This window comes from Pleurodeles waltl, chromosome 7 (assembly GCF_031143425.1).
Source record: "Pleurodeles waltl isolate 20211129_DDA chromosome 7, aPleWal1.hap1.20221129, whole genome shotgun sequence".
Taxonomy (NCBI): Eukaryota; Metazoa; Chordata; class Amphibia; order Caudata; family Salamandridae; genus Pleurodeles; species Pleurodeles waltl.
This window is the reverse complement of record NC_090446.1, coordinates 534,679,321-534,703,861: the sequence shown is the minus strand read 5'-3', so window position 1 is coordinate 534,703,861 and position 24,541 is coordinate 534,679,321.

The following is a 24,541-nucleotide window of genomic DNA, read 5'->3' as shown; positions in this document are numbered from 1 at the left end:
GGATTGTTTCTGTGCAGGACGGGACACCTTCCTGAATAAAAACAATCATTTGAGGCTTTTTCATCGTTCTATGTGTGGGCAGAATGCAGCACGCATAGAAAGAGTTAAAAACAAGGAGAAATAAAAATATTTCTCTTTGTTATGTCTCCCCTCGGAAGACATAGCATTTTGATGCATTCCCAGGTCTACTACTCATGGTAAATTTGTGAATGTGCCAAAATCCATGGGTGGATGTATGGGAACACCCATGCTCCACCCATGGAACGTTCCCCTGGAGAAGAGTCACAGAAGGCAGTGATTTGCGCTGCCTTGCGTTACTCCAGATTTACCAAGCCACGCAGGTGACCTTGTGTGGCTTTGTAAATCTAACTCTAGGTTTTCCATCACCCTAGGTCCCCTTGTGTGGCACAAGGTTGACACAAAACCTTTGATAAAATTGCCCTCTAGTGCCCTGAGGTGCTCTCCTGCAACAGACAACAAAGAGAAGGCAAGGAATGCTTGAATTAGTCCCAGCCACTGGAAATCACTCATTCTGCATTGTAGTCCATAGTTTTCCACACACTATGGGCTTAATTTAGAATTTAGTAAACAGGTTACTCCATCACAATGGTGACGGATATACTGTTCACTGAAATCTAAATCTAAATCCCATTGAATATAAAGGGATTTATATTTCGGCGGATGGGATATCCGTCACCTTTGTGACAGAGTAACCCATCTGCTGAGTTCTAAATCAGGTCCCACTTCACCCTAGACAGAGATGTGCCATGTGAAATCAGTCTTGATCCTGCTCCTATATGAATTGCACAGCTTGAACTGCCTCGTCAGTTCCCCACCATACGATGGAGTGGCTCACCAACAGATGACATTCATTCAAGAAATCCTCAATCATTTTTTTAAGTTGATGTCTGAAGTGTGACGGATGAGCCCACGCTCCCTGTACATTAGGACTGAAGCTATACCTAAGCATGTCAATACCTGTCTGGGGTTGCTTGCTTTGAGCTTGCAGTTTCTTGCCCATGAAGCGTGTGCCAGGTTCATTGATCCAGCTAATATTTACAAATCTTGGGGTCCTTGCTGGGAGACGGAAACCCGCTTGAGGATCCATGAACCCCGTTGCAATACCTGGGTTTCTCTTAGACTCACTACATGTGTCAGGATGTCACAGTGTGCTCACTCTACTGATGTATGTACCCTATCATTTTTTTCTGGACACAGGGACTGTGAAGAAATGGCTCTTTTTTCATGATCACCCCCAAGTTTTGGATTGATGCTCCTGGTTTATCTACTCTGTGGATTCATTGAGTCTTGCTGAATAGCCTTCACTTCTAGAGCTCCGACCCCCTAAAAGGTATGTGTCTGATTGGTTCACTCTCAATTGGCATATGCTAACTTACGTATAAGCCACTATTAAATTATATCAGGGGTACCCAGGGCCTGGAAGTTAAGTTGTCCGTCATGTACTGTAAAACCTATAGTGCCACTACAAGTGTGACAATGCAAAGTGTGATTCCCATCCTGCTATTACTGACTGGCTAGACATTTCCATTTAAAGTGAAGGCAAAGCCAAAACCTTCTTTTTTTAATATTTATGTCACCCCAAGGCAGGCCGACTGAGCCCTAAGGCCGGTTGCATTATTTAAAAAATGTGGACATGTATTTTCTAATTTTGTATGTCCTGACAGTAAAAAAACCCTCATTGTTTTTACAGTGAAAAGGCTAGTAGGCCCATTGGCAAGTACAGGGTTACACACTGGCAACTCAGCAGTGCTAACTTCTGAATGGAACTACTCAATATGATACTGTGAGGTATCAAAGGAATTATTGAAGTAAACCTAACTTGAAGCTCAAGTCGAATTTATTGTCATTTTTGCACACATGGCAACTTTAGGAAGTTGACACTTTGCTCCCTAAAGTTTTTCACCAGTCATTTGCGGTTCATGGCTATGCAACAGCTTTCTGCTCTCCTGGTGGAGGGGGAGGGAAAAGAGGGTGGAATGGGGGAAGAACACAAAGGGTTGACTGTTTAAAGAGGTTGTGAGCTCCTCCTGTCAGAGGCCGAACAATGTGTGAGACCTAAAGGGGGCAGACTGGTGGTGCATTGGCTAGAAGTGGCTACATCCCCCAAGGACAAGAGCTGGCCATAAAGTGATACCTCTTGCACCCACACCTCATATCATACATGTAGTGGATAGAGGTCCAAAGAAGGACTGCCCTTCTGATCCCTGAACCCAGCAAACAGAGGCTGCACCAGAGACTGGACTGCACCTGCCACTCCTTGGGCTGCCAAAGAGAAGAATGTGCCTGTGGTGCCCTCCTCGAGGTAAATTAATCCCTGATTCCCAGGCAGAAGGTGTGACTCCAAGAGTTAGATGGATGACTTCCTGTTACAGCTACAAGGCTACAGCAAGGAATGCCACATCACTGCTGACCGCCAAACTGCTGCCTGGGAGATAGAGTCCTGACACTTAACAGTTGCACCTGAGTCTATTGAAACTGGGAGAGTCATTGGAGTGCAGCTTGGTCACCCAGCAGGGAATTTACCCCTAGTTTAAGTGAATTTTTGGTTTAACTGAAACAAGAGACCAGTTGAACAGTGGCAACTAGCTTTGGGCTGGACTTCATCCTACCTTTCAGGGACGTTGATTTGTGTGATGAAAGTTGCCTCACTGTATGTGGACCGAGGGGTGACCCCTGTCACTGGTTCAGCATTCTCAGCAACCTTTAGCATCTTCAGCATCCTGTATCCCACACATCTAGACCATTCCATTAAAGTCTATGCCAGTTTGCTCATAGAACCTGGAACTGGACTGAAGACTGCTTTAACTGTTAGGCAACTGTTCAACTTGACCTTATTTCTTCCGGTGAGTAGCTCCCTGTTACATTTGGTTGCCCGAAGGGTGCCAAAGTGATAGTTTGAAGATTTATAAAGGCTTGGAAAGTTTCCCACTATTGAAGTACATTTCAATTATTTATGTCATTTGAGTGGAAGGAGGTGATTAGTTGTTCCTTCGAAAAATTCTATGTCTGGTACACTTCAGTGGATTTTTGATGTAAATTTAAACATAAAAATACAACCTATTTTTGGTGTCAGGTTTTTATTGTGTTGCATTTTATTCCTATTCAACTTATTTTTTTACTTCTTAGTGCTTTATACTTCCTTTGATAAAGCCTGACTGCTCAAAGCTACAGCTATCCAGAGTTGAGCTACCCAGTAGAGGTTGGTGAGTTTATTAAATGGTGATGTCATACAACCACATTATAAAATAAACTACTTCCACGTCTCATGTCTTTTAATGGCAGTTACACAATTTTTTCTGATGCTGCAGCCAACCAAAAAAAGGGCTTTGATTCCAGGACAGGGGCATCAATTAATTAGTCTAGCAATATCTAAAGTTTCTCTAAAATGTAATGTCTTAATACCCAGAGTGGGACACTTTTTTTGCGAAAGAGAAGAGAAACTAGAATTTTACTCAGAAAGTGAGCTTTGGCTGGTTTGGTGTACATCTGGTCAGCAGTATTTGAGATATAAACTTTTAAAAAACTTGCTGAGTGGGCATTAAAAACTTAACACTTGTAAATCTGAGATATCCTTCACAAATCCAGAAATGCTTTCAAATTCGTGGTTTGAGAGTTAGTAGTCTGTATCGGAGTAATCTGATTAGCTACCCCAGTATAAAGTTGTCTTTTGTGGCAGTCTTATCAGAATGATTCCCCTCTCCTGAACAAAAAGTTAAAAGGCTGCATAAGGGACAGGTAGGCACACCCTAACCTTAGGCCATAGGGAATGGAAATATAAGAAAAGAAATTAAAATGAGTTACAGAATTCCCATTTCCTTCTACAGAATTCCCATATTCTTCCTGGGATTCTAGGAACCACAACACTTAAAATGGCGGATTGGGTCTGAGGTACCAAGATAGGTAGTGCGGAACTCAGCTGCCGTCTCAGGAATTGGGAATTCAACAATCCTGAAAAGGTACCACATATCCAGTGCAAGTTTTGTTTCTGGGTACTGCAAAGCTGGGGTGGGCTTTTCCAACACATGCAGCACCATTTGTTGATTTACAGATATGGATTCGGAACCGTGAACCTCCAAAAGGGCTATATGGGTCAGAGAAGCTTACACTGGGTTGACAAGTCTGTGAATAATGTTTGCCCAGGATATGCCATTTCAAACTAAATACAAAAATGAATACACCAGCAAGAAAGGTCAGACCAAGCTCAGTGACCCAAACCTTCTGCACAGCCGATTTGGCTCCCTGCAGCAGGTGTTGGCTTCTGTGCCAGGTTGGGTATAACACCTGGCCAAAGGCTACTCCCTGTAGTCATCCTGCACTGTGCAGAGCAGGGGTTCTCTGCCTTTGGCAGATTGCGTGCCGGGCCTGGCACAGGCCAGACCCTGTGTACCAACCCTGCTGTACATGGTTAAAGGATGTGCACAATGGGATGTCTGCCTGTGACAGGTAAGGTGCAAGGCTCCAGACCAGGCACTGCGGCCAACCGTTAGTGTGCTTTGCCAAAGGCCATGTGCAATGGGCGTTGGAAATTATATCATAAAAAAACAAATTTACTGAAATAAAGACAGTTAAAAACTGACCTATGATTCTGGCTCAAATGCACAACAGCACTTAAATTCACCAGTTATTGTACATTCTCTAAAACGCTTCTGGCAGACAAGCAGATCATTTTGGTACCACAAGTCCTTCTTTGGATCCGTGGTACTTAAATGACAAATCAGAATAAAACCTGCCACAGTTCAGAAACGCTATTTTTTCTTTTTGACACCAGAGTAGTCCAGATAGGTCTAACTTTTTCTCAGAGTCAAATTATTACTGCTTAATGTTGGTCCCTGCTTGAAGGCTAATTTCACGAAAACGGCTGAATGGATTTATACCAAATCACAAAAAGCACACTTTGAGTAGTAAAGTTCAAACTTTGACTAGGTGTTGTGTTCTGCGCACGCTTGCTTCCATGGTTTCGTGGCAATGCGTGCAGTGTTCCAATTTGTATCCAAGAAGAACGAGTTACTTACCTTCGGTAACGACTTTTCTGGTGGATACATTAGCTACCTGTGGATTCCTCACCTCATGAATACTCCCATGGCGCCAGCATTCTACGGAAATCTTCTTACTAGTCTCTGCACGTCGACGAGGACGTCACTGTCTCGCACGCGACGCCGTCTGACGTCATACAGGCAATAAGAGGTCCTCGACGACGTGCGGACGTCAGTACCAATCATTTTTTACGTGCATGAGAACAACCAGGCAATGCAATGAAAGAACAAAGCAACATCCATTATATTGTAAAAATACACCACATTGTATGAATAACTGTAAATCTTTTTTATGTACATATATATATATATATATATATATATAAAACTCTTTCTTTTTAAAATATATACACACACCAAGTATATACATAAAGATATATACACATATACCCATATATATATATATATAAATATATTATATATATACATCTATTGCACCCTCAAAGATCAAGAGGAGCGCACTCAAGGATTACTTGGCAAGACCATAAAGGCAACGGGGAGGCGGGTGGGACCGTGAGGAATCCACAGGTAGCTAATGTATCCACCAGAAAAGTCGTTACCGAAGGTAAGTAACTCGTTCTTCTGATGGATACAACTACCTGTGGATTCCTCACCTCATGAATAGAGTCCCAAAGCAGTACCACGCCCGGCGGTGGGTGCCTAAATGGTCAAACCAAGAAATCCTGCAGCACTGACCGTGCAAAATGGCCGTCCCTTCTAACCTCAGAATCTAAACAGTAATGTTTTGCAAAAGTGTGAAGGGACGACCAAGTTGCGGCCTTGCAGATGTCGACCACAGGAACACCTCTGGCTAAGGCCGAAGTGGCCGACTTAGCTCTGGTGGAATGAGCTCTAATGCCCTCAGGAGGATCCTTCTTTGCCAAAGAGTAACATATTTTAATGCAAAGAACAACCCACCTGGATAGTGTTCTCTTGTGGACTGCCTTTCCTCTCCTCTTGCCCACGTATCCAATAAACAGCTGATCCTCCAGCCTGAAATCCTTTGTTCTATTGATAAAGAAGCTCAACGCTCTCTTTGGATCCAGACGGTGCAGTCTTTCTTCCTCTTTGGAAGGATGAGGCGGAGGATAGAACGTGGACAAAGTAATTGCCTGAGCCAAATGGAAGGGTGAAACAACTTCCGGGAGGAAAGCAGCCTTGGTCCTCAACACCACCTTATCCCCATAAAAAGTTGTATAAGGGGGTTTTACTGATAAGGCCTGCAACTCACTCACTCTCCTTGCTGATGTTATAGCTATCAGGAAGACTGTTTTTAAAAACAAATACCTTAAGGGGCAAGAATGCATAGGTTCAAAAGGGGACCCCATAAGGAAAGTCAGGACTAAGGACAAATCCCATTGCGGCATAACGAATGGCTTTGGAGGATATTGATTTAGAAGACCTTTCAAGAATCTGATAACAATAGGGGATTTAAATAAAGATGGTTGGTCTGGAAGACATATGAAGTCTGACAAGGCCGATAAATAACCTTTAATGGTAGCCACTGCACAACCTTTCTGCGCCAGAGATAGAGCAAAAGACAAAACGTCCGATAGATGAGCTTGTAAAGGATCAATCTGCCTCTCTCCACACCACGCAACAAATTTAGACCACCTATTAGCGTAGATAGATTTAGTGGAGTGTCGCCTGGCCGCTAATATAACATCCACTACCTCAGGTGGGAGAGAGAAGGAACTCAGGTTGCCCCGTTCAATCTCCAGGCATGTAGGTGCAGACTCTGGAGGTTGGGGTGTAGAACCTGCCCCTGCGACTGCGAGAGGAGGTCTGCCCTGAAAGGGAGACGGAGCGGCGGGCACGTTGAGAGTTGGAGAAGGTCGGAGTACCACACCCTCCTTGGCCAATCCGGAGCTATTACGATTACTAGAGCCCGGTCTTGGCGAATCTTCCTCAATACTCGAGGAATCAAGGGTATGGGAGGAAACGCGTAAAGCAACTGGCCGCACCAGGTCATTTGAAACGCGTCCCCCAATGCTTCCTGCATCGGATACTGAAGGCTGCAGAACAACGGACAATGCGCGTTCTCTCGAGTGGCGAACAGATCTACCCGAGGAAACCCCCACTTCTGGAAGATTAAACGGACTTGATCTGGATGGAGACGCCACTCGTGGTCTGCCGAGAAGTGGCGACTGAGACTGTCCGCACGCACGTTCAAGACTCCGGCCAGATGGTTTGCTATCAAGCAAATCCGATGGTCCTTTGCCCAGGACCATAGTCGAAGAGCTTCTCTGCAGAGAAGGTACGACCCCACTCCTCCCTGCTTGTTTATGTACCACATCGTGGTAGTATTGTCCGTTAGGACCTGTACCGACTGACCACGAAGGGAAGGGAGGAAGGCCTTGAGAGCCAGACGTACAGCCCGTAACTCTAACAGATTGATGTGAAAAATCTGTTCCTCTGGAGACCAAAGACCTTTGATCTCCAGATCCCCCAGATGAGCTCCCCACCCTAGAGTGGAAGCATCCGTTATGACTGTGGCCACTGGTGGCGACTGCTGGAACGGTTTTCCTTGTGAAAGATTGTTGCTTGCAATCCACCATTTCAAATCCACAGCAGCATCTCTGGAGATCTTGACAGTACCCTCTAGATCCCCTCTGTGTTGAGACCACTGCCTTCGGAGGCACCACTGAAGAGCCCTCATGTGCCAGCGAGCATGCGTGACCAACAGAATGCAGGAGGCAAAAAGACCGAGCAGACGAAGGACCTTGAGGACTGGAACTACCGCTCCGTTTCGAAACATTGGAACCAAATCCTGAATATCTTGAATCCGCTGAGGCGGAGGAAAGGCCCGACCCAATGTCGTATCCAGTACTGCCCCTATGAACAGGAGGCGCTGAGAGGGCTCCAGGTGAGATTTGGGCTCGTTCACCGAAAAGCCCAGGTCGAACAACAACTGGGTTGTTGACTGCAGATGACGCAACACAAGCTCCGGGGACTTGGCTTCGATCAACCAATCGTCCAAGTAAGGGAATACTGCTATCCCCTTCCTTCTGAGCTCTGCCGCAACCACCGACATCACCTTCGTGAAGACTCGAGGTGCTGAAGTAAGACCAAACGGAAGGACCGCAAACTGGTAATGTTGCGATCCCACCACAAACCGGAGATACTTTCTGTGTGACTTGAGTATCGGGATATGAAAGTAAGCATCCTGCAAGTCGACAGACACCATCCAGTCTTCCATGTTCAACGCCAAAAGCACCTGTGCTAGGGTCAGCATCTTGAACTTTTCCTGCTTGAGGAACCAATTCAAGATCCTCAGGTCCAGAATTGGTCTCAAACGACCATCCTTCTTGGGAATCAGGAAATACCTTGAGTAAACTCCTTGACCCCTTTCCTGCTCCGGGACCAACTCCACCGCGCCCTTTAAAAGGAGGACTTCCACCTCCTGTTCTAGCAACAGGAGGTGTTCTTGTGAACAATACGAAGGGCGGGGCGGGATGAGGGGCGGAAACTCCCGAAAGGGAAGGGTGTAGCCTTTTCCCACAACACTGAGAACCCAAGTGTCCGACGTAACAGTCTCCCATTTGGTGAGAAAATGCTGTAATCTTCCCCCTACAGGAGAGGAGTGAGTGGGAAATGGTGGAAGCCTAAGGCTGCTTCCCCTGCTGCACCCCGCCAGAGGATGAGGAAGAGGCAGAGTGCTGCTGAGAGGCTCCCCTGGTGCGGACCCTACCCCTCCCCCTAAAAGATCTATAGGGGTGGGAAGAGGCAGGTTGCTGATATCTTCCCCGAAAGGAAGAGGAGGAAGAGCCACGCCCAAATCCACGAAACCTCCTGAAGAATCTGGAAGAGGCCGTGGAAGAAGGAGCTTGGAGTCCCAACGACTTAGCCGTGGCCCTGCTCTCCTTAAAACGTTCCAAGGCCGAATCAGCCTTAGCCCCAAACAGTTTGTCCCCATCAAACGGGAGATCCAACAATGTGGACTGTACATCTGCCGAAAAGCCCGAGTTACGTAGCCAGGCCTGTCTCCTTTCCACCACAGTTGTGCCCATTGCTCTGGCTACCGAGTCGGTGGTATCCAGTCCCGTCTGGATAATTTGGGTCGCAGCAGCCTGGGCATCAGAGACAAGATCCAAAAGACCCTGGGGAAGCTCTGTAAACGAAGAGGAGATGTCATCCATCAGAGCATGAATATACCTCCCCAGGATACAGGTCGCATTAGTGGCTTTTAACGCCAGACTGCAGGACGAAAAAATCTTCTTCGACTGCGCCTCTAGCTTTTTTGAGTCTCTGTCCCCAGGCACCGTCGGGAAAGAACCAGGCGCTGATTTGGACGAACAGGAGGCCTGCACAACCAAGCTCTCCGGCGTAGGGTGCCTAGATAGGAAACCAGGATCAGTTGGAGCCGTCCGATACCTCCTGGCCACGGCTCTGTGAACTGCTGGGGAAGATGCCGGCTTCTTCCACACCTCTAAAACCGGATCCAGCAGAGCGTCATTAAAAGGTAATAGAGGCTCCGCCGCGGCTGAGGCCGGATGCAACACCTCTGTCAAAAGGTTTTGTTTCGCCTCCACCACCGGCAAAGGCAGGTCCAAAAAACTAGCTGCCTTCCGTACCACTGTATGAAAGGAAGCAGCTTCCTCGGTATATTCCCCCGGGGACGAAAGGTCCCACTCAGGGGAAGTGTCCAGCCCACTGGCCGACTCCAGTCCACGCAGCCCATCACCCGAGTCCTCTAGCTCTCCTTCCTCTAGGGCTCGTTGGTACTCCTGCTCCTCTAGTACCCGGAGAGCACGCCTCCTTGAATGCAGTCGTTGCTCAATCCGCGGAGTCGACAACACCTCCGCTGAAGTCGGAGATCGGCGCCGATCTTCCGAAGCCACCGACGCCGCATCCGGCGCCACAGGTAACTTCGGCGCCGACTGAAGAGCAGATGAAACGGATGGACCCACCGGAGTCACAGGCCGAAATCTCGACGTCGACGGGATGGAAATCCCTGGGGCCAATCCCTCCGAAGCCATCGGAGCGGCCACCGGCGCCGACACTGGCGCCGAGCCCACGTTCCCAAACGGGAGAAAGGGCATAAAGGGTGCCGGCCGAAGAGGCGCAGGATCACCCAAAGAAAAGGCCAAAGGCCCAGCCGGAGCACCCCCTGGAGCCATCTGTTGGAAGATGGCATACATCGCATTCAAGAATGCGGAACTATCGGCTCCAGGGGTGGGAAAAGCCGGATACTGGGGTGCCTGACTCGGAGGCGACCCCGACGCCGGCCTCGGCGTCTGCGCCGGAGAAAACACCTGAGGCTCCAATACCTCAATCACCGACGCCTGTCCAGGCGAAGTTGGAGACGTCGGAGAGAGCAACGGCGTCGAAGGATGCGGCGTCACCGTGGGGCTGACCTCCCATGTCCTCCGGCGCCGATCCGGAGACCTGGAACGAGCCTCCCTTGAATGACGCCGAGATTCTCTACGGCGCCGGGAGTCTCGATGACGCCGATGTCTTGGAGAAGACTTTTTCTTGTGATGCTTCTCCTTTGACTTGGCCATAAACAGCTTCGCCTCGCGTTCTTTAATGGCCTTCGGATTCATGTGCTGACACGAATCACAAGTCGAGACGTCGTGGTCGGAGCTCAAACACCAAAGGCAATCGGAATGAGGATCCGTCACCGACATCTTGCCTCCACACTCACGACAAGGCTTAAATCCAGACTTTCTCTGCGACATTATTTCCACAGAGAAAGAGTACGCAGCAAGATATACACTGTAACCGCAAGAGTAACAGTTGCTCCCTCGAAGATAACCGTTTCGAATGCACGGAAAAAAGGGAACTGACGTCCGCACGTCGTCGAGGACCTCTTATTGCCTGTATGACGTCAGACGGCGTCGCGTGCGAGACAGTGACGTCCTCGTCGACGTGCAGAGACTAGTAAGAAGATTTCCGTAGAATGCTGGCGCCATGGGAGTATTCATGAGGTGAGGAATCCACAGGTAGTTGTATCCATCAGAAGGGTTCTACTCTTGGATCGTCAGTTTGTTGTCTGTTGATCCAGGAGTTGGACGCTTCATCGGAGTGGTGCCAAATAAACTTCTTTCCTATTCTTCGCGCACTTGTCCTTATTTAACAAGTGGCAACGAGCGGCACCACTCCTCGGACCCACATTCTGCTTGCCTCTTCGTTCCTGGTATCTGACGCTTTTGACGTCTTTTGGCTGCCTACCTTGGTGTTCCCGGTGGCTGCTTTGTCGAACACGTCTTTTCACACAGCTCCTTTTGTGCTCCCTTCGGATGCGAATCTCTTCGGATTATTTCCTCTTCGGGATTGCAGTCTGGGAGCCCACAGATGTCGTTACGTGCGCGCGCAAGCCTTGCATAGTATTGTGAGTGCTTGTCGTGTTGTGAAACTACAACTACAGTTCTGGTGTTACATTTTTATCGTCATTACGTTCGTCTCCCTCAGTGGTAGATTCTACCAGGAAATACTGTAGGAATTAACATTGGAAATCACACTTCTGATATCCCACACTACCACATTTCAGATCTTTCACTCACATTTGCTTCACACATAGACATGCTCTTTCTCTCATATAAAACACTCTAATCAACCAGCACACACACAACATAATTTTAAAAGCATTTTTAACTTTCTCTAGCTGTCGTGAAAGGTCCTGTTCCAGCTCCTGGTGCTCCATATTTCATAACACTAAGAATAGATTCTAGACTTTTATTCATTAAAACTATATTAGCAAGAAATGAGAAAATAGGGGCCTGATGGCCATAAAGACAACCCTTCTCAATGTTCTTGGCACTGATTTCCCACCTCTGAGGCCAGGGGTTGCAAAGGAAGTGCCAGGTAAAGAGAGAAACAAACTAGAGTTTGACCCGGGCGACTTCTAAATGATGCCTATGAACACAGCCTCCTAAAGAACACAAAAAAACAATAAGCCAAAGAGAAGAGTCAAAAATTAGGAGAGATTATTATGATCTCATGAAAGAAGGCCAAGCCTTGCCAGAGGGGTGGGGCACATGTCAGGTTTATGTCCTTCATGTGGGATTGGGAATGTCCTGAATACTTACTGGTTATATTCAGGATGACAAGTCCACTTCTTCCTTGTTACAGTTCTTCAAAATCAGGAGGGCCCTCATTTAGGATTAAATAATCCATCTTCCCGCATTAAATAATAAAAAAACTTCCAAACTATTTTTTTTATTTCAGCTTCTTCTCTTGGTATTCTCTCACCAGACACCCTCTTCAGTACCAAGCATTGTGTAGTTTGGGAGAGGGTGAAATGGGTCTATGGGGAAGTGAGGGAATCTAAGGGTTGTGACAAACAAAACTTGGACTAAAGGTAATGAAGTGTTGCAGCAAGTAATCAGGGCAAGAAAGCCAAATCCATCTTCCTTGTCATTGTTCTTTCAAAATGAGGGTTTACCAAACCGTGATCAAACCTCAAACCTCCGACAACACATTTAAAATGGAAAAGTAACCTCAAAAAGTGGGTAAACCAACAACCTGCAGGCTAGGGAATATACTTGTTGACAACTAGAAGACAGGGAGGCAAAGGACAAACATAAAATGTGAATAATTCCACATGCAATACACCAAGACACATAAATAAAAACAAGGATGAGCTGTGCTAGAAATGGGGTCTCTAGTTGGCAGAGGAATACACCCTTGTCCAAGTAGGGACCATATTCCTAGTCAGGGTAAGTCACAACTCAATCCAAATTATTCTGTGCCCACCTTCTAGTAGCTTGGCATTGAGCAGTCAGGCTTAACTTAGAAGGCAATGTGTAAGGTATTTGTGCAACAACTCATACAATAACACAATGTAAACACCACAAAAAGACACCACACAGGTTTAGAAAAATAGAGATTATTTATTTGAATAAAATACTGTTGAAACAATGAAAGCCCAATGTAATCAAGCAAAGTTGTGAATTTTTAAAGGTTAAATCCCACTAGAGTGCTTAGAAACACAATAGCTCCAACTGAGGCTTTCATGGCATCGATGACGGGGTCGTTCCCAATAATCTGACGCCACAGGTGCTGGTTATGGAGTTGCACGGCACCTCAGGTACACAACCTTTTGAAAACGAAGAAAGTAAGACGTGCACAGAGTTGGGGGGGTGAGGCGTCACTGAGGCTGGTGCGGTATCGGTCCTCCCTTACAGCCTCTGGAGAGATGAGGCATTGGTTCCACACTGCGAGGCAGGTGGAGGCGAGGCGTCAGATCAGTCCTGTTGCAGGGGGAGCTGGTGCAGCATCAGTGGTGATGTATCGGTTCCATGTGACCCAACGAGGTCGATGGAGTCAGTCACTCAGGTAGTAATGCGTCGACTTCGCAGTGTCGCAATGACCCTGTGTGATGTCAGCCGAGTCGCAGCAACATCGACTTGCATTGCAGGCTGCGCTGTCCACGGAGTGGGAGCAGGCTGTGGCGTCGGTGCTGGTATCGTTCAAGTCATTCCAGGCATTGCTAAAGTCATAAAACTAGCTAAAAGTCAGTAGATTAAGTCTTTGCAGTCCCTGAGACTTCTGAACAGGGTGCAAGGTCAATCCAAGCCCTTGCAGAGCACTTTTGGGAGGGCAGAGCCCTTCCAGCATAGTCAGAGGCCAGCAGGGAACAGCAGAGCAGTAGTTCTTCTCATCAAAGCAGTCCAGATGAGTCTCTTGGGCAGCCAGGCAGGTCTTCTGACAGAGTTCAGGTGTATATCTAGAAGTGTCTGATTTGGTGGAGTTAGAGACCCAGTTTATAAACCCCAAAATGCCTTTGAAGTGGGGGAAACTTCAAAGAGTGGTTTTGAAGTTCACAAGTTCCCCTTTCAGCCCAGTCCCATCTGCCAGGGTCAGTGGGGGGTTATCAGTCCTTTGAGTGAGGGCAGGCCACTGGCCTTTGAAATGTAAGCGTGAGCCCCTCCACCCTTCCTGCCAAGGAGGACCCATTCAGATTGCAGATGAATGCAGATGTGACTGAGTGTTACCATGTTTAGGGAAGAAAGCACATGCACTTTAGCACTGGTTAGCAGTGGTTACGTGTGCAGAGTCCTAAAACCCGCAAAAACAGTGTCAGAAAAGTAGCGAGAGGCACGCAAAACGTTGGTGGATGACCACCCTAAGGCTGTCAGGTCTAACAAGCTGAGAGTGGGCCCTTTGTGCCACAACAACCCTAAGAATGGGATGACAGAGATGAGTACGAAGAAAGGGTCAAAACGAAAAGGCCGGGAGAAGACAAGGAATTCTCCTACACCAAACAGAGACCAAACATCCCCTTGGTTGACATTAAATCCCCCTGGGGGCAGATTGGCCGATTTTAGGTCAATCTGCCCCCAAGGGGGCAGAAACCACTAGGCACCGGGGATTTGTTTTTTGGCGCCAATGTCACGCAGGGGGAGCGACCCCGTAGGCAAGGGTCGCTCCCGGGGGGGGGGGGGGGGGGGGTTGGGGGGGCACATTTATTTTAGGCCATTTCTGCCCCCCCCGGGGGACAGATCGGCCTATTATTAGGCCGAACTGCCCCCGGGGGGGGGGGCAGAACACTCCCCTGGGTTTCTAGTTTTCAAAAATGCACTGGTTTGCTAGGTTTCCTCAGGTGTCGGCTGAGCTACAGGCCAAAATCCACAGGTAGGCACTGCTTTTTATAAAAAAATGTGATGTGTCCACGTTGTGTTTTGGGCCCTTTCCTTTCGTGGGCGCTAGTCCTACCCACACAAGTGAGGTATCATTTTTATCGGGAGACTTGGGGGAACGCTGGGTAGAAGGAAATTTGTGGCTCCTCTCAGATTCTAGAACTTTCTGCCACAGAAATGTGAGTAACATGTGTATTTTTAGCCAAATTTTGAGGTTTGCAAAGGATTCTGGGTAACAGAACCTGGTCCGAGCCCCGCAAGTCACCCCTCCTTGGATTCCCCTAGGTCTCTAGTTTTCAGAAATGCACAGTTTTGGTAGGTTTCCCTAGGTGCCGGCTGAGCTAGAGGCCAAAATCTACAGGTAGGCACTTCGCAAAAAACACCTCTGTTTTTTTCCAAAATTTAGGATGTGTCCACGTTGCGCTTTGGGGTGTTTCCTGTCGCCGGCGCTAGGCCTACCCACGCAAGTGAGGTATCATTTTTATCGGGAGACTTGGGGGAACGCTGGGTAGAAGGAAATTTGTGGCTCCTCTCAGATTCCAGAACTTTCTGCCACAGAAATGTGAGTAACATGTGTATTTTTAGCCAAATTTTGAGGTTTGCAAAGGATTCTGGGTAACAGAACCTGGTCCGAGCCCCGCAAGTCACCGGGCAATTTTTTTTTTGTGTTTTTTTTTTTTGTTGTTTCTTTTTTTAGAGATGGGGAGCGACCCATCAGGCAAGGGTCTCTCCCCTGGGGGGGGCAAATTGTATTTAGACCATTTCTGCCCCCCTGGGGGCAGATTGGCCAATTTTAGGTCAATCTGCCCCCAAGGGGGCAGAAACCACTAGGCACCGGGGATTTGTTTTTTGGCGCCAATGTCACGCAGGGGGAGCGACCCCGTAGGCAAGGGTCGCTCCCGGGGGGGGGGTGGGGGTTGGGGGGGCAAATTTATTTTAGGCCATTTCTGCCCCCCCGGGGGACAGATCGGCCTATTATTAGGCCGAACTGCCCCCGGGGGGGGGGGGGCAGAACACTCTAGGCGCCAGGGCAATTTTTTTTTGTGTTTTTTTTTTTTGTTGTTTCTTTTTTTAGAGATGGGGAGCGACCCATCAGGCAAGGGTCGCTCCCCTGGGGGGGGCAAATTGTATTTAGACCATTTCTGCCCCCCTGGGGGCAGATTGGCCAATTTTAGGTCAATCTGCCCCCAAGGGGGCAGAAACCACTAGGCACCGGGGATTTGTTTTTTGGCGCCAATGTCACGCAGGGGGAGCGACCCCGTAGGCAAGGGTCGCTCCCGGGGGGGGGGGGGGGTGGGGGTTGGGGGGGCAAATTTATTTTAGGCCATTTCTGCCCCCCCCGGGGGACAGATCGGCCTATTATTAGGCCGAACTGCCCCCGGGGGGGGGGCAGAACACTCTAGGCGCCAGGGCAATTTTTTTTGTGTGTTTTTTTTTTTTGTTGTTTCTTTTTTTAGAGATGGGGAGCGACCCATCAGGCAAGGGTCGCTCCCCTGGGGGGGGCAAATTGTATTTGGACCATTTCTGCCCCCCTGGGGGCAGATTGGCCAATTTTAGGTCAATCTGCCCCCAAGGGGGCAGAAATCACTAGGCACCGGGGATTTGTTTTTTGGCGCCAATGTCACGCAGGGGGAGCGACCCCGTAGGCAAGGGTCGCTCCCGGGGGGGGGTGGGGGTTGGGGGGGCAAATTTATTTTAGGCCATTTCTGCCCCCCCGGGGGACAGATTGGCCTATTATTAGGCCGAACTGCCCCCGGGGGGGGGGGGGGGGCAGAACACTCTAGGCGCCAGGGCAATTTTTTTTTGTGTTTTTTTTTTTTGTTGTTTCTTTTTTTAGAGATGGGGAGCGACCCATCAGGCAAGGGTCGCTCCCCTGGGGGGGGGCAAATTGTATTTAGACCATTTCTGCCCCCCTGGGGGCAGGTTGGCCAATTTTAGGTCAATCTGCCCCCAAGGGGGCAGAAACCACTAGGCACCGGGGATTTGTTTTTTGGCGCCAATGTCACGCAGGGGGAGCGACCCCGTAGGCAAGGGTCGCTCCCAGGGGGGGGAGGGGGTGGGGGGGCAAATTTATTTTAGGCCATTTCTGCCCCCCGGGGGACAGATCGGCCTATTATTAGGCCGAACTGCCCCCGGGGGGGGGGCAGAACACTCTAGGCGCCAGGGCAATTTTTTTTGTGTGTGTTTTTTTTTTGTTGTTTCTTTTTTTAGAGATGGGGAGCGACCCATCAGGCAAGGGTCGCTCCCCTGGGGGGGCAAATTGTATTTAGACCATTTCTGCCCCCCTGGGGCAGATTGGCCAATTTTAGGTCAATCTGCCCCCAAGGGGGCAGAAATCACTAGGCACCGGGGATTTGTTTTTTGGCACCAATGTCACGCAGGGGGAGCGACCCCGTAGGCAAGGGTCGCTCCCGGGGGGGGGTTGGGGGGGCAAATGTATTTTAGGCCATTTCTGCCCCCCGGGGGGACAGATCGGCCTATTATTAGGCCGAACTGCCCCCGGGGGGGGGGGGGGCAGAACACTCTAGGCGCCAGGGCAATTTTTTTTTGTGTTTTTTTTTTTTGTTGTTTCTTTTTTTAGAGATGGGGAGCGACCCATCAGGCAAGGGTCGCTCCCCTGGGGGGGGCAAATTGTATTTAGACCATTTCTGCCCCCCTGGGGGCAGATTGGCCAATTTTAGGTCAATCTGCCCCCAAGGGGGCAGAAACCACTAGGCACCGGGGATTTGTTTTTTGGCGCCAATGTCACGCAGGGGGAGCGACCCCGTAGGCAAGGGTCGCTCCCGGGGGGGGGGGGGGGGTTGGGGGGGCAAATTTATTTTAGGCCATTTCTGCCCCCCCCGGGGGACAGATCGGCCTATTATTAGGCCGAACTGCCCCCGGGGGGGGGGCAGAACACTCTAGGCGCCAGGGCAATTTTTTTTGTGTGTTTTTTTTTTTTTGTTGTTTCTTTTTTTAGAGATGGGGAGCGACCCATCAGGCAAGGGTCGCTCCCCTGGGGGGGGGGGCAAATTGTATTTGGACCATTTCTGCCCCCCTGGGGGCAGATTGGCCAATTTTAGGTCAATCTGCCCCCAAGGGGGCAGAAATCACTAGGCACCGGGGATTTGTTTTTTGGCGCCAATGTCACGCAGGGGGAGCGACCCCGTAGGCAAGGGTCGCTCCCGGGGGGGGGTGGGGGTTGGGGGGGCAAATTTATTTTAGGCCATTTCTGCCCCCCCGGGGGACAGATCGGCCTATTATTAGGCCGAACTGCCCCCGGGGGGGGGGGGGGGGCAGAACACTCTAGGCGCCAGGGCAATTTTTTTGTGTGTTTTTTTTTTTTTGTTGTTTCTTTTTTTAGAGATGGGGAGCGACCCATCAGGCAAGGGTCGCTCCCCTGGGGGGGGGCAAATTGTATTTAGACCATTTCTGCCCCCCTGGGGGCAGGTTGGCCAATTTTAGGTCAATCTGCCCCCAAGGGGGCAGAAACCACTAGGCACCGGGGATTTGTTTTTTGGCGCCAATGTCACGCAGGGGGAGCGACCCCGTAGGCAAGGGTCGCTCCCAGGGGGGGGGGGGGGGGGGCAAATTTATTTTAGGCCATTTCTGCCCCCCCGGGGGACAGATCGGCCTATTATTAGGCCGAACTGCCCCCGGGGGGGGGCAGAACACTCTAGGCGCCAGGGCAATTTTTTTTGTGTGTGTTTTTTTTTTGTTGTTTCTTTTTTTAGAGATGGGGAGCGACCCATCAGGCAAGGGTCGCTCCCCTGGGGGGGCAAATTGTATTTAGACCATTTCTGCCCCCCTGGGGGCAGATTGGCCAATTTTAGGTCAATCTGCCCCCAAGGGGGCAGAAACCACTAGGCACCGGGGATTTGTTTTTTGGCGCCAATGTCATGCAGGGGGAGCGACCCCGTAGGCAAGGGTCGCTCCCGGGGGGGGGATGGGGGTTGGGGGGGCAAATTTATTTTAGGCCATTTCTGCCCCCCCGGGGGGCAGATCGGCCTATTATTAGGCCGATCTGCCCCCGGGGGGGGGGGGCAGAAACCTCTAGGCGCCAGGGGAATTTTTCTTTTTTTTCCTTTTTTTTTTTCTTTGTTTTTTTTTTTTTTAGAGATGGGGAGCGACCCATCAGGCAAAAGTCGCTCCCCTGGGGGACAAATTGTATTTAGGCCATTTCTGCCCCCCTTGGGGGCAGATTGGCTGAGTTTAGGTCAACCTGCCCCCAAGGGGGCAGAAACCACTAGGCACCGGGGATTTGTTTTTTGTGCCAATGTCACGCAGGGGGAGTGACCCCGTAGGCAAGGGTCGCTCCCGGCGGGGGAGGGTGGGGGTTGGGGGGGCAAATTTATTTTAGGGCATTTCTGCCCCCCCACTTCTGGGGCCGGCTGAGCTACAGGCCAAACACCACAGGTAGGCACCTTGCAAAAAACACCTCTGTTTTCTGCGAAAAAATATGTTGTGTCCACTTTGTGTTTTGGGCCATTTCCTTTTGTGGGCGCTAGGCCTACCCACAGAAGTGATGTACCATTTTTATCGAGAGACTTAGGGGAACGCTGGGTGGAAGGAAATTTGTGGCTCCTCTCAGATTCCAGAACTTTCTGTCACCGAAATGAGAGGAAAAAGTGTTTTTTGGGCCAAATTTTGATGTTTGCAAAGGATTTTGGGTAACATAACCTGGTCAGAGCCCCGCAAGTCACCCCATCTTGGATTCCCCTGGGTTTCTAGTTTTCAAAAATGCACTGGTTTGCTAGGTTTCCTCAGGTGTCGGCTGAGCTACAGGCCAAAATCCACAGGTAGGCACTGCTTTTTATAAAAAAATGTGATGTGTCCACGTTGTGTTTTGGGCCCTTTCCTTTCGTGGGCGCTAGTCCTACCCACACAAGTGAGGTATCATTTTTATCGGGAGACTTGGGGGAACGCTGGGTAGAAGGAAATTTGTGGCTCCTCTCAGATTCTAGAACTTTCTGCCACAGAAATGTGAGTAACATGTGTATTTTTAGCCAAATTTTGAGGTTTGCAAAGGATTCTGGGTAACAGAACCTGGTCCGAGCCCCGCAAGTCACCCCTCCTTGGATTCCCCTAGGTCTCTAGTTTTCAGAAATGCACAGTTTTGGTAGGTTTCCCTAGGTGCCGGCTGAGCTAGAGGCCAAAATCTACAGGTAGGCACTTCGCAAAAAACACCTCTGTTTTTTTCCAAAATTTAGGATGTGTCCACGTTGCGCTTTGGGGTGTTTCCTGTCGCCGGCGCTAGGCCTACCCACGCAAGTGAGGTATCATTTTTATCGGGAGACTTGGGGGAACGCTGGGTAGAAGGAAATTTGTGGCTCCTCTCAGATTCCAGAACTTTCTGCCACAGAAATGTGAGTAACATGTGTATTTTTAGCCAAATTTTGAGGTTTGCAAAGGATTCTGGGTAACAGAACCTGGTCCGAGCCCCGCAAGTCTCCCCTCCTTGGATTCCCCTAGGTCTCTAGTTTTCAGAAATGCACAGGTTTGGTAGGTTTCCCTAGGTGCCGGCTGAGCTAGAGGCCAAAATCTACAGGTAGGCACTTCGCAAAAAACACCTCTGTTTTTTTCCAAAATTTAGGATGTGTCCACGTTGCGCTTTGGGGTGTTTCCTGTCGCCGGCGCTAGGCCTACCCACGCAAGTGAGGTATCATTTTTACCGGGAGACTTGGGGGAACGCTGGGTGGAAGGAAATTTGTAGCTCCTCTCAGATTCCAGAACTTTCTGCCACAGAAATGTGAGGGACATGTGTTTTTTTAGCCAAATTTTGAGGTTTGCAAAGGATTCTGGGTAACAGAACCTGGTCCGAGCCACACAAGTCACCCCTCCTTGGATTCCCCTAGGTCTCTAGTTTTCAGAAATGTACAGGTTTGGTAGGTTTCCCTAGGTGGCGGCTGAGCTAGAGGCCAAAATCTCCAGGTAGTCACTTTGCTAAAAACAGCTCTGTTTTCTGTGATGTGTCCACGTTGTGTTTTGGGGCATATCCTGTCGCGGGCGCTAGTCCTACCCACACAAGTGAGGTATAATTTTTATCGGGAGACGTGGGGGAACTCTGGGTGGAAGGAAATTTGTGGCTCCTCTCAGATTCCAGAACTTTCTGCCACAGAAATGTGAGGAACATGTGTTTTTTTAGCCAAATTTTGAGATTTGCAAAGGATTCTGGGTAACAGAACCTGGTCCGAGCCCCGCAAGTCACCCCTCCTTGGATTCCCCTAGGTCTCTAGTTTTCAGAAATGCACAGGTTTGGTAGGTTTCCCTAGGTATCGGCTGAGCTAGAGGCCAAAATCTACAGGTAGTCACTTTGCTAAAAACAGCTCTGTTTTCTGTGATATGTCCACGTTGTGTTTTGGGGCATATCCTGTCGCGGGCGCTAGGCCTACCCACACAAGTGAGGTATCATTTTTATCGGGAGACGTGGGGGAACGCTGGGTGGAAGGAAATTTGTGGCTCCTCTCAGATTCCAGAACTTTCTGCCACAGAAATGTGAGGAACATGTGTTTTTTTAGCCAAATTTTGAGGTTTGCAAAGGATTCTGGGTAACAGAACCTGGTCCGAGCCACACAAGTCACCCCTCCTTGGATTCCCCTAGGTCTCTAGTTTTCAGAAATGTACAGGTTTTGTAGGTTTCCCTAGGTGGCGGCTGAGCTAGAGGCCAAAATCTACAGGTAGTCACTTTGCTAAAAACAGCTCTGTTTTCTGTGATGTGTCCACGTTGTGTTTTGGGGCATATCCTGTCGCGGGTGCTAGGCCTACCCACACAAGTGAGGTATCATTTTTATCGGGAGACGTGGGGGAACGCTGGGTGGAAGGAAATTTGTGGCTCCTCTCAGATTCCAGAACTTTCTGCCACAGAAATGTGAGGAACATGTGTTTTTTTAGCCAAATTTTGAGGTTTGCAAAGGATTCTGGGTAACAGAACCTGGTCCGAGCCACACAAGTCACCCCTCCTTGGATTCCCCTAGGTCTCTAGTTTTCAGAAATGCACAGGTTTGGTAGGTTTCCCTAGGTGGCGGCTGAGCTAGAGGCCAAAATCTACAGGTAGTCACTTGGCTAAAAACAGCTCTGTTTTCTGTGATGTGTCCACGTTGTGTTTTGGGGCATATCCTGTCGCGGGTGCTAGGCCTACCCACACAAGTGAGGTACCATTTTTATCGGGAGACTTGTGGGAACATAGATTAGCAAAACAAGTACTATTGCCCCTTGTCTTTCTCTAAATTTTTTCCTTCCAAATATAGGAGTGTGTGTAAAAAAGACATCTATTTGAGAAATTCCCTGTAATTCACGTGCTACTATGGTCACCCCGGAATTCAGAGATGTGCAAATAACCACTGCTCCTCAACACCTTATCTTGTGCCCTTTTTGGAAATGCAAAGGTTTTCTTGATAGCAATTTTTTACTCCTTATATTTCAGCAAATGAATTGCTGTATACCCGGTATAGAATGAAAACGCACTGCAGGGTGCAGCTCATTTATTGGCTCTGGGTTCCTCGGGTTCCTGATGAACCTACAAACCCTATATATCTCCGCAACCAGAGGAGTCCTGCAGACGTAACGGTATATTGCTTTCGATAATCTGACATTGCAGGGAAAAGTTACAGAGTAACACGTAGAGAAAAATTGATGGTTTTTTCACCTCAATTTCAATATTTTTCTTTTTCAGCTGTTATTTTCTGTAGGAAACCCTTGTAGGATCTACACAAATGACCCCTTGCTGAATTCAGAATTTTGTCTACTTTTCAGAAATGTTTAGGTTTCTGGGATCCAGCATTGGTTTCATGACCATTCCTGTCACTGACTGGAAGGAGGCTGAAAGCACCAAAAATTGCACAAATGGGGTATGCCCCAGTAAAATGCCAAAATTGTGTTGAACAATTGGGTTTTCGGATTCAAGTCTGCCTGTTCCTGAAAGCTGGGAAGCTGCTGAGTTTAGCACCGCAGACCCTTTGTTGATGCCATTTTCAGGGGAAAAACCACGAGCCTTCTTCTGCAGCCCCTTTTTCCAATTTGTTTGAAAAAAACGAAATTTTCACTGTATTTTGGCCAATTTCTTGGCCTCCTTCAGGGGAACCCACAAAGTCTGGGTACCTTTAGAATCCCTAGGATGTTGGAAAAAAAGGACGCAAATTTGGCTTGGTTAGCTTATGTGGACAAAAAGTTATGAGGGCCTAAGCGCGAACTGCCCCAAATAGGCAAAAAAGGGCCTGGCACAGGAGGGGGAAAAGGCCTGGCAGCGAAGGGGTTAAAAGTAAAACACAATAACTTTGATCTATACTACGCACAATGGAAAAGTCTGAGGGAACCAGCACCAGCCCACCATACAGAGTATTTTATGTGCCCCAAGATGGATGACTTCCCAATGGCAGAATCCAACCCAATCATGGATGGCCTTGATGCGTCATACAAAAAAATCTGCTTGCAAGAAAAGGTACTACAAGACAATGGCAAACAAAGCTGAAATTATTCTAATAACCAGAATGGATAAAGCTCGGTGAAACTGGTGTAATTTCAAGAATTTCACTTCATGCTTGTTATGAAAAATTACCGAAATTGCTTCTTTAAGCCACATTGCAATATTAAGTCATAGTTCACAGCAAACTTATAGCACAGGTGCGCAGGAACAAAATGAACAATCAGAAATCCAGCGGCTATTGTCCACAGCTCTTAACACTTATATCAGCAGAAAATGCATCCTCACTGCAAAAATGGCCCAAGGTTACATAACATACTAAAATGTGGTGCTAAATAATGGATGTCCATTTGATGTACTAATGCATAATTTTGCCAAAATCTCTAGCAATCATGAGAAAGTAATTTACACGAACTTCACACAACCCCAGGAATGAACCTACAGCATCATAGATGAAAGAAATTAAAATTCAATGAACCATAAACAGCGTGAAGTGGATGGAGAACATATGAAGATCAGAGGTCAACCTCCCTGTGGCCACAGACCCCTATTCAGTCTCTGTCTCTCTGGCTAGAACAGGAGAGGCACAATTCCTATCACCAGTCACAGGCAAAATGCACCTTAATACCTGAAAAAAAGCCTTAATCCTTCTGGAGCAGCACCGAAGGGTAAACAAGTGTAATGAAATAAACACACATAGAACATCACCCCTTTAACAGCTTACCAGAAACGAACCCTGCAAGGGGTACATTTCAGTGCGATGCCAATGGAGTCAGGTAACTAGTAGAAAATGCTCGAACAATGCCGTATAATAGCACCAATGGCACCTAATACAGGAGTATTTCTGGCAACCAATTTAGAACATAGAAGCTCAAGCAACCCACACTTCGGGCCTCAGGGCAAGGAGGACAATACCTGCTCAGCAGCCAACAGGAGAGGTAAAATGCTCAATTATCGACAGGAATACATGAACCGGTCACACAGGCCACGCAGTGCTGGGAGAAAAGAAGCACCCAAGTGAGTCAATGATGCAAGACATAATATCACTTACCTGGGTTTCACAAAGAGGCAGAGCAGACTCCTCCAAAGATGTTGCACACCATGAATAACAGGAAGGAAGCAACACCAAAAACCTGTCATCTCTAAAGATGACAACAGCCAAATTAAAGTGAGTTATGAAATTGTCCCAATAAATGACATTGAGAAGAGCTTAAAAATCTACGAGAAGGGGGTCATAATCCACTTGAAACCATCTGTCAGGTAACACAATCCCTCTGATTCCTAGCACAAAACCAAACAGAACCTACAGCAAAAGAAGCAAGCCCATAACAAGGTTTGACTTACAATAGAGGCATGTCAAAGCATTTAAGATCTGAGCGGCCACTGTGGGTCCTGAATCAGACCCACAAATCAAATTGCAACAGGTAGAAAAACGAGGGTAAAAACATGAACAAGGCTAATAAGTGATTGCATGGAGTCCAAACCAATAGTCCATTTTCGCGCAA